The sequence below is a fragment of the Lolium perenne genome, chromosome 3, assembly GCF_019359855.2.
Source record: "Lolium perenne isolate Kyuss_39 chromosome 3, Kyuss_2.0, whole genome shotgun sequence".
NCBI lineage: Eukaryota > Viridiplantae > Streptophyta > Magnoliopsida > Poales > Poaceae > Lolium > Lolium perenne.
This window is the reverse complement of record NC_067246.2, coordinates 71,161,831-71,173,616: the sequence shown is the minus strand read 5'-3', so window position 1 is coordinate 71,173,616 and position 11,786 is coordinate 71,161,831.

Below are 11,786 nucleotides of genomic sequence, written 5' to 3'. Positions count from 1 at the left end.
TCTTCATCGACAACTTATCAGGTCACCTCTAGTGAAACTATATTTTTATTCAGTCACATCTTATGTGCTTTACTTGGAGCGTCTGTTTGTTTTTGTTTGAATAAAATCGGATCCTAGCATTCTTTGTGTGGGAGAGAGACACGCTCCGCTGTTGCATATGAACACATATGTTCTTAGCTTTATTCTTAATGTTCATTGCGAAGGTTGAACTACTTCGTTCATTGTTATATGGTTGGAAACGGAAAATGCTTCATGTGGTAATTGGTATAATGTCTTCAATAATTTGATACTTGGCAATTGTTTTGCTCATATAGATCATGTTTAATCTCTTGCATCATGTACTTTGTACCTATTAATGAAGAACTACATAGAGCTTGTTAAAATTTGGTTTGCATGATTGGTCTCTCTAAGTCTAGATATTTTCTGGTTGAGGTGTTTGAACAACAAGGAGACGATGTAAAGTCTTATAATGCTTACAATATGTTCATATGTGAGTCTTGCTGCACCATTTTATACTTGAGTTTGCTTCAAACAACCTTGCTAGCCTAGCCTTGTATTGAGAGGGATTCTTCTCGTGCATCCAAATCCTTGAGCCAAAAACTATGCCATTTGTGTCCACCATACCTACCTACCACATGGTATTTCTCTGCCATTCCAAAGTACATTACTTGAGTGCTACCTTTAAACTTCTATTCTTTGCCTTTACAATACATAGCTCATGGGAAGATAGCCTTAAAAACTATTGTGGTGAAGAATATGTACTTATGTATCTTATTTCTTAATAAGTTGCTTGTTGAGCGGTAACCATGTTTCTGGGGACGCCATCAACTTTTACCTTTGTTGAATATCATGTGAGTTGCTATGCATGTTCGTCTTGTCTGAAGTAAGGGCGATTTTCATGATCAAATGGTTTGAGTATGCATATTGTTAGAGAAGAACATTGGGCCGCTAACTAAAGCCATGAATCATGGTGGAAGTTTCAGTTTGGACACAAATCCTCAATCTCTTATGAGAATATTATCTGTTGTTAAATGCTTATACATTAAAGAGGAGTCCATTATCTGTTGTCTATGTTGTCCCGGTATGGATGTCTAAGTTGAGAATAATCAAAAGCGAGAAATCCAATGCGAACTTTCTCCTTAGACCTCTGTACAGGCGGCATAGAGGTACCCCTTTGTGACACTTGGTTGAAACATATGTTATGCAATGATAATCCGTGTTAATTCAAGCTAATTAGGAAAAGGTGCGGGCACTATTAGTATTCTATGCATGAGGCTTGCAACTTATAGGATGTCTTATACATAACACATATGATTTATTACTACCGTTGACAAAATTGTTTCTATGTTTTCAAAATGAAAAGCTCTAGCACAAAAATAGTAATCCATGCTTCCCTCTACGAAGGGCCATTCTTCTACTTTTTGTTGAGTCAGTTTACCTATTCTTTCTATCTTAGAAGCAAACACTTGTGTAAACTGTGTGCATTGATTCTTACATGTTTACCTATTGCACTTGTTATATTGCTTTGTGTTGGCAATTATCCATGAGATAAACATGTTGAAGTTGAAAGCAACTGCTGAAACTTATATCTTCCTTTGTGTTGCTTCAAAGCTTTCTACTAAGAATTTATTGCTTACGAGTTAACTGTTATGCAAGTCTTATTGATGCTTGTCTTGAAAGTACTATTCATGAAAAGTCTTTGCTATATGATTCATTTGTTTAATTACTCATTGTCTTCATCATTGCTTCGAATCGCTGCATTCATCTCATGTGCTTTACAATAGTATTGATCAAGATTATGATAGCATGTCACTTCAGAAATTATCCTTGTTATCGTTTACCTACTCGAGGGCGAGTAGGAACTAAGCTTGGGGATGCTTGATACGTCTCAAACGTATCTATAATTTCTTATGTTCCATGCTACTTTTATGATGATACTCACATTTTTTATACACATTATATGTCATTATTATGCATTTTCCGGCACTAATCTATTGACGAGATGCCGAAGAGCCAGTTGCTGTTTTCTGCTGTTTTTGGTTTCAGAAATCCTACAAAGGAAATATTCTCGGAATTGGACGAAATCAACGCCCAGGGTCCTATTTTTCCCCGAAGCTTCCAGAAGACCGAAAGGGAAACGAAGTGGGGCGACGAGGCGCCGACACAACAGGGCGGCGCGGCCCAGGCCTTGGACACGCGGCCCTGGCGTGTGGGGCCCTCGCGTCTCCCCTAAACCTACCCTTCCGCCTACTTAAAGCCTTCGTCGCGAAACCCCCAGTACCGAGAGCCACGATACGGAAAATCTTCCAGAGACGCAGCCGCCGCCAATCCCATCTCGGGGGATTCAGGAGATCGCCTCCGGCACCCTGCCGGAGAGGGGAATCATCTCCCGGAGGGCTCTTCATCGCCATGATCGCCTCCGGATCGATGTGTGAGTAGTTCACCCCTGGACTATGGGTCCATAGCAGTAGCTAGATGGTTTTCTTCTCCTCATTGTGCTATCATGTTAGATCTTGTGAGCTGCCTATCATGATCAAGATCATCTATTTGTAATGCTACATGTTGTGTTTGTTGGGATCCGATGAATATTGAATACTATGTCAAGTTGATTATCAATCTATCATATATGTTGTTTATGTTCTTGCATGCTCTCCGTTGCTAGTAGAGGCTCTGGCCAAGTTGATACTTGTAACTCCAAGAGGGAGTATTTATGCTCGATAGTGGGTTCATGCCTCCATTGAATCTGGGACAGTGACAGAAAGTTCTAAGGTTGTGGATGTGCTGTTGCCACTAGGGATAAAACATCGATGCTTTGTCATAGGATATTCTTTAGAACATTTTCTGTCAAAGTTTGCCTATTTTTCAATTCATGTATCTCTTGGCGTGTCTTGGCAATTTATTCATCAGCATCTTTGTTTTCCCGCCCAAATATATCAACTGCCTCTTGGAGTGCATCCCCCAAATCTCTTTGTGCCGGATTAAGTTGACCAATAGATACCATGGGCCTATGCGAGCAATATGCACTCTCACAGCTGCTTTGTGAAACATCAATACTTGAGGCATTGGCCCTTGCTTCTGGCATTGTAGCTTTATTTGAAGCCTGAAATTTAGATAAAACAAGTTACAACATCATATGATGCAATAAAAGACCTCCAATTTCAAGAACATCATTGAGCTGATATAACACAACAAGCAATCCAAAATAGAGCCTCGTACATCTATTTCTTCTGGAATGGTTGGTGTACTGGACTCAGTGGACCAATGAGAGCACGTGCCACTGTCACTGTTGCTCTGTGAAATGACCGCAACACTTGATAAATGGGTTGTCCCTACTGACATTACAGCTTTGTTTGCAGGCTGAAACTAAGACAAAACAAGTTAAAATGCAATACAATACAAGGCAAACAAACAGCATTGTTGACATAATTTTGAAAGAACCATGGGCAGATACAACAAAGAAACCAGTTAAGCCACATGCCTCTTAGAACAAACCAAACTAGATCATGGCGATGATGTATACAATGAACCAAGCAACTAGACATCATGTGCCCAATAACGAAGCCAGGTCACTGCACAGAAGAAATCTAGCAAATAGCCAAATACAGTCAAAAGATGTGCATGTTGGATTTGATACAATTAGGAAAATAATGTATGATTGATTTAAGCATGACTCAGATAGTGCCTTCGACATCGCAGAAGGTCAATGCAACAATTAATTGTATGGCTTGTATGAAGTGCCATAACATTTAAATTAAGCATAACGAGGCATTGCTTAATCTGAGAACTGAGTGCTAGCTCAGTGGCAAGGCTTGCGAGTGCGCAGCCAGCCCACCCGGGTTCGAGTCCCAACAGGACCGAATTAAACGGGGTGTTATCTAGCGCGTATAAATTCGCTGCTAGAGAGGTCTCATCATCTATCTCACAACGTATAGACAAGGGAGGGAATCTTCCTACGTTGGTCAACGTTTAGGCAATGCTTAATCTTGAATTCATGATCAAACTCAAACAAAAAAGGGCATATAACAAGTAGCACCATGTGCATCATGTATAATAGATTACTAGAAACTGAATGAAGCAATTGAACATGGAGCGTATTATATAAACAGCCAGATCATTTGAATATGGATATACCACATCATGTCAATGGGACTCAGAAAAACAAAGCTAGACATTTAAACAAGTAATATAACTATTTTTTCACCATGTTTCAAGTAGAATAGGAAGCTAGGTTAGGAATAAAGCAATCATGTTTCAAGTAGAATAGGAAGCTAGGTTAGGAATAAAGCAATAAAAAAACACGAAGTGCATCATTTCAGCTAGGATCATTTCTATCAAACTTCATGCACTAGCCATGGAACAACAGGCAAACTCAATGAAGCAACAGGTAAAAAATTAACATAATAGAATTTCAGGACTTGTATTAACATAGCCAAATCATGTAACTTATACCCAGGCATGCCGGATGCCAGATGGGTCAAAGGCAGTGTGCAATGTTCCATATGGTCATTGTTTATATTTTATTAGATTCCATCAGGCAACTTAGGTAGTGCAACATACAGAAAATGATGCAATTGAACTATGCACAGGAGGTAAATTAACATTCCAAAAAAAAACAGGGAACTTACGTGAGCTTTTTTTTGAGTCACACGGACCTCATCGGGTACTTGGACAGAAGAACCTGGTGCCTCACTGTTTCTCCTCTGCATGAAGTAGAGGCCAATTGTAAACAGAAACAGGTCCAAGATATAGAAGTTTGCATTAAGCAATATACAAAAAACAGCAGGTACTTACATGATTATAGGCGAGCTTTACTCTACGTTTATGAGTGTAAGATGTGCCTGCTGCACGTGTAATAACAACAAACGATTCTGAGAGTCACGGCTTTGCTATAATTAAATTGACACCAAATAGTAGTAGAAGCATTATGACGTGCATAAACATGTAATACAGGATCGCAGAAAGATATCAAACATGATGTAACTAGAGCAATAGCCTACGGCCAAATAGTGAGAAATTGTAATCGTGTCAATTGTGGACTTGTATAGCCTACCCCAACTTGTTTGGGAATAAAGGCTTTGTTGTTGTTGTTGTTGTTGTCAATCATGGACATGTAGAGCATTCAACGGCTCATGATTGGTGGCTCATATTTTGTAGAGTTTCAGCGAATGGGTGGGTTAGGTTACTCAGACCACCACACTGTGTATTTATATCATCTGAGTTAGGGTTACAATACTACTAGACATGGGCCTCTATGGGCCTCACACTGGATACAATATTACTACAGCGCTACTACTAAACTCACTCATGGTCCAACACACCCCCTCAAGATGATCATGGGTAAACAACCATGGCCATCTTGCAACAACAACATGACACATATGACAACTACCAGTAATGAACATTCAGCATAACTCCTAGGATACATGACAGCATTGCACTTTCCATCATCTTGTCATCTCGATTCATCTCTTCATCAGCAGCGAAGATATCCAGCTTCAACCATCTGGGATACGCACAACTCCTAACCATACACGTCCTCAACAACCCCGGCTGCCCCACCACACAAGTTCCGCAGAACCATCCACACTCGCCTCAATGTCCTCAGCCTCTCTTCTCCACTCTGCCCGGCCACTGACCTCTTCCGTCTCTCCCACAAACCCCCAGCCAACTCCTGCCTCAACCATCCACTCCTCAAGCACCCATGCCTATCCCTCGGTCAGGCCTCAACCAGTCTCACCTCAGGCACGCATGCCTTTCCCCTGGACATATCCACAACCATCACCATCACCACTAAACCGCAGCCTCATCAACTCCATCACGACTCAACCGCAGCCTCATCAACTCCATCACCACATATCCTCACAGCCTCACATCTCCATTTTCTCCTCACTTCCACTCGGATGGCGCCTCGTCTGCGCGCCCTGGCCAACCTGGCGGACCGCACCTGGCCACATCGACCGGCTCGCGCTGGTCAACGTCCAGCACCAACCTCCGGCTCCGCCCTGCGCTCAAAGGCTCGCCCCACTCCGCACGCCTCCAACTTCTGCCCCTCACACGGATCCAGATCTCTCTGCCACGGATTCACTTCCTCTTCTCTCCTTTCTAAACCAAAACGATCTTCACCCTCTTCTTTCTCCCCGCGCGAGCAGCCGTCGATCTCACACAGCTCACATCGCTGTGTGTGATAGCCGCAACCCACGCAGAGCACCTGATGCGGCCTCCCGCCGCCTGGATTTCTACATCTCAACGGTGGGTTTTGTGATCAAAGGAAGAACTTGTTTGGTACTGTTTGTGGCGGCTAGCAGGAAGGAAACCTAGGCTCTGATACCATGTAGAGTTTCAGCGAATGGGTGGGTTTGGTCACGGAAAAACATACTTATGCGTCGTGTTTAAACCTAAAGGATGAGGTGGTTATCAACGAAAGCACTTGTAAGTTAGAAATATAGCACGAATTCAGAAATACAGTCAGCTGCAATACTCCTAACAGAACAAAACGCGCAGGGATGTCTGGTTACCTATTTCTGGGCGGCGTTTAGACGTGTTCATCTTCGTTCTATGGTATGAGTATGTAATGCGTGTTCACCATGTTGCGTACGTCGCTGAGGGTAAGGGGTTTCATCTTCGTTCTATGGTATGAGTATGTAATGCGCGTGATACTCATCGAAGACAATATATATAGCAGACATCACATCAGATGAGCCTATGGATAAAAATGGGCCAAATCATATCTACTAGTGCACAAATGAAGTTAAAAATAGGTCAACCTTCATTAAAACGATACTACTTAAAAGACCATTGTTTGACCTAAGTAAGCGTATATATGAGGTCAGTAATACTAGTCACAATTCATAGTATCATATATAAAAGTATGGTGTGTATGATACAATTAATACTACATGTTACTATGTCAACGATGCATGGTATCATGTACTAGTATCATAATCTTCTTATATTAATTGATTTGTAGAATCTCAATGCAGATCTATGTACAAGATTATTTAACATTAAATTTTCTAGTACTACGTGCTATGATACGGTATCTACCTATGATATTATAATCCTCTCTCTCATATTTAATTGAAGTGCCACATCAGCTTTTTTGCAAGCATGAGATGCATGATAGTGTACTACCTATGATACTCCCATTGTGGGTAGTCTAAGGGGGCAATGTTAGACCTAATTAAGTGTTTGAGGTTAGTTATGGACCGCTGTTATACCTAATTGTGTTTGAGGTCAGTTAGGGACCTTATTATACATAATTAAGTGTTAGAGGTGAGTTCAAATAATAATATATAGTTGGGGTCTAAAGTTCACCAACGTATGCAACACACGAGCTGCCAAATGTGTACTCAATTAACCCTATTAGGGAAACACAAGATTATCTCATTCAACAAAATATTAGGAAAGTGTATCACAATTGTATTTATCCCTTATCTCTCTCATGTTAACCGAGACAAGAGTTCGTTCTAGGTCAGCTCTACGACAATTAGCGTCGCATGGGTGGTAACATAGGTGTCAGTTGCGAAAGTTTTTTCCCAAGTTGGCGACTTCCTCAATCCACACTTAATATTTGTGCATGTGGGCCTAAGTATATGGTACTACTTAGTTCTATTCCTAGTATATATGTTGGGTGACTTAGAAAAATCATAATTCGTACATGATTCCTTCGAAAATCCTTTAGGGCTTCTTTGATTCATATTAGGTTGGTATAAGATAATAGGATTTAGATCTTATAGGAATATTTCCTACACTATAGGATTTAACTAGTATAGGATTAAATATTTGGTCCTACCTCATGGAAAAATTCATTTGGCGCAATCAAACGCAACTCATCTTACTATAGGATTTAACTACACATGTCATCCCAAATCCCAATCCTACATTCCTACTCCTATGATTTCCCTATCCTGTGAATGAAAGGAGCCCTTAAAATCAAACTATCCTGCACCTCGTCGATTCGTATAAAACCGACTCTAGCCAACAACTCTTCGCCCGACCTTTCTTCTTCACCATCAGGCCACCACACACTGTCATTTTCCATTGCAACGCATTTAGGGTGTGTTCGGTTCCAGAACCAAGTGGAATGGAATGGAACCGTTCCGCACCTAGAGCCCATTCTTGTGTTCGGTTGTGGAATGGAACGGAACCAAGTGGTTCCTCGAAAGGGAATATTCTCCCCATATGCGGAATGCACCCATTCCACCGAATCGGTGGAATGTGGTGGAACGGCTAGCCGCTATTAATTACAAAGCACTTCACTAATCCAACCAAAAAATTATTAGTTGTTGTTAATTATGATTTTGAGATTAAAAATGCCATTTGCCACTATTAATTACGATTTTTAGACAAAAGATTAAACTTTAACTTCATTCCGTTCTACTCTCCAAATTCCCCGACCATACAAAAAATAACATTAATTACGATTTTAAGATTAAAAAGGCCATTAGGCGTTGTTAATTACGATTTTAAGATTTAAAAGGCTATTTGCCATTGTTAATTACGATTCTTAGACAAAAGTTTAGTTTAACCACATTCCGTTCTGCTCTCCAATTCCTCCAACCGAACAAAAAACAGTACTGTACCATTCTGTACCTCCTTTTTGTCCAAACCGAACGCGGGGATGGAACCATTCCATTCCTCTGGAAAGGAACCATTCCTTACTAAAATCTTCTTGTGCCACCTCCTAGTTTTAAGGCCTACTCGCATAACCCTACATCATCAATGCCCCGCGTACTTATCCGCACCGCCTACAGCTCTGCACTCCTATGACCTATCCATGGCTGGGCAGTCAAAAAAAGCTGCGTCACCTGGGAAATCAACAAGCCACGCAAGCAAGTCGCAAGCATCATAAATTCCGAATCAATGCCTAGCTACAGTCTACCTGGCCTCCTCCCAACTCATTGTCCTGGAGGCCTTAACAAAGCCTTCTAAAAGGGTTTTATCAAAATATTCCATATGGATTAGTAAAAAAAACGCACCTGCTAAAGATTCATATTTGCCCCTAGGTTAAAAATATGCATCTCAAATTTGTATGGATACATATGTATCTCTGACTAAAATGCATGTATCAAGACATAAGTGAGACACCTATATATTTTCAAACGGGGATGTAGTAGTAGATTTTTTGGGTCATGTGTTGGCAATAAAAAATGGATTCCCCATTTCATCTGTGCACAAGGAGGGCCAAACGAGTGGTCTTTTGTGAAGTGTCTCTACCAATCTACAACCACTTCAATTTTCACATGTACGCTAGACCCTGAAAGATGTCCAAATCAAGTTGCAGTGTTTTATATCGATCCACATCTACATATGGTTTTATAATTGAGCTTTATCCTAATGAATTCAAAATTAAACTATATGAGTTTGCTTGTTTTTGTACCCACTTGGGAAGGGTTCATGCAGGATCTGTAGCGAACTTTCTTGTGAAGACATATTTTGGCACATACTGTATGTGAATCTTCTCACGGCCATCAACTTTGAATACTCAAGTTTTTTACTCCTATATATGCAAAATGATATCAGTGTACCATTTTACTTATTCACAATGTTGGCAAAAAATGTATTTTTATGCCCATTTATTTCCATTTTTTGATTTTTTATTTTTTGAATTTTCATGCCCATTTGTAGATTTGACCAAGATTTAAACAAGTTTAACACATGAAAAATGAAAAGGTAAGCATGGATCCTTCTTAGACACTCTAAAATGAAGCTTTTGGGAGGTTCTTGAAATTTCCAAGTTTGAAACCCAAAACCACTTCTTCTCTTCATGTTTGACTACATAAGATAGAGTTTAGGGTTAGGGGTAGATACATGATTTTTCTTGTTTGAATATGTCTAGACCTAGATTATCAACTTTAATGCTTACTATATGACATAAGAAGACTATGTGCTTTGGTTTTTCATTTTTCTGTTTTTTTATATTTTATGCCCATTTGAATCTTGGTCAAATCCTAGGTTTGACCAGGATTTAAACAAGTTTAAAACATGAAAACGACTTCTCTTCGTGCTTGACTTCTTATTCACTCCAAAATGAAGCTTTTGGAAGGGTTTTTGAAATTTCCATCTTTGAAACACAAAACGACATCTCTTCGTGCTTGACTTCATAAGATAGAGTTTAGGGTTAGGGGGTAGATACATGAATTTTCTGGTTTGAATATGTCTAGACCTTGTTTATCAACTTGAATGCTTGCTATATGACATCAGAAGACTATGTGTTTGGTTTTTAATTTTTTGAATTTGTTATGCCCATTTGAATCCTGGTCAAATCCTAGGTTTGACCAAGATTTAAACAAGTATAAAACATGAAAATGAAAAGTAAGCCTGGATCCTTCTTATTCACTCCAAAATGAAGCTTTTGGGAGGGTTTTTGAAATTTCCATGTTTGAAACCCAAAACGACTTCTCTTCGTGATTGACTTCATAAGACAGAGTTTAGGGTTAGGGTGATTGACTTCCCTACCCTTGAATCCATAGGAAACTTTGTTCTAATGCACTATAATAATCAACCGAGTTTTTACACCAACAGGTCTGTCACTTACGTGTGGTGCCCACGCATGTGGCCCCACACTTCAGTGAGCACAAGTCACGCGCAATAGGTACGCCAACTCCCAGCCATCTTCTTTGTCAAGAGAAGACGCATCAGGATGCGTATTGGAAGTCCGTGGGTCCTTCTGGATCCTTCGGTTGTCCCTCTCACAAAAAAAAAAAACAAATCTCTCTCATTCTCGGCCTCGCTCGACTCGGTCGCTCGCTCGCACGTCCTGCGCACTGACAAACCCTGCACAACAGTCAACATCATCATCATCACCCGAAAAAGGGGAGACACCATAATGCTCTGCCTTTTTTCTCTCCTTCCGAGTGATCCCTCTTCCTCCGAGTTTCACTCGATGGGCAAACGCACATTTGCTGCATAGTAATAATAAAAAGGTAGAAAAATCGATATACGAATCTATAATTAAATAGGTTAAACTAGGGTTTTGCCCTGTACTACAGATCAAGGTTCAAAAAAATCCAACTACGGGGTTCGAACAACACGATTCTAATCCAAGAACTTTTTCGACCTCATCCAAGTGGCCTCAAACTATAGGGTTAGCATCTAGTGCAGTATGTGTGAAAATGTATGCACTATGTGTGCTATAACTTGTATGTCTTTCAAATTTGAACCAAATTTGAATAAGTTTGAAATATTTGAAATGGGGCTTTTGGCTTAAACGTTTGAAACTCAAAACGACTTCTCTTCATGCTAGACTTCATAAGACCGAGTTTAGGGTTAGGGGTAGATACATGATTTGTCTGGTTTGAATATGTCTAAACCTTGTTTATCAACTTTAATGCTAACTTCTCAGTCACTCTAAAATGAAGTTTTTGGGAGGTTTTTGAAATTTCCATCTTTGAAACCCAAAACCACTTCTCTTCATGCTTGACTTCATAAGACAAAGTTTAGGGTTAGGGGGTATAGATACATGATTTGTATGGTTTGAATATGTCCAAACCTTGTTTATCAACTTGAATATGCTTACTATATGACATAAGAAGACTATGTACTTTGGTTTTTAATTTTTCTGATTTTTTTAATTTTCTGCGCATTTGAATCATATCTTGGTCAAATCCTAGGTTTGACCAAGATTTAGACAAGTTTAACACGTGAAAACGAGTAAGTAAGCATGGATCCTTCTTAGTCACTCTAAAATGAAGCTTTTGGGAGGTTCTTGAAATTTCCATGTTTGAAACCCAAAACCACTTCTCTTCATGATTGACTTCCATAAGATCGACAGATCAGTTTTGGGT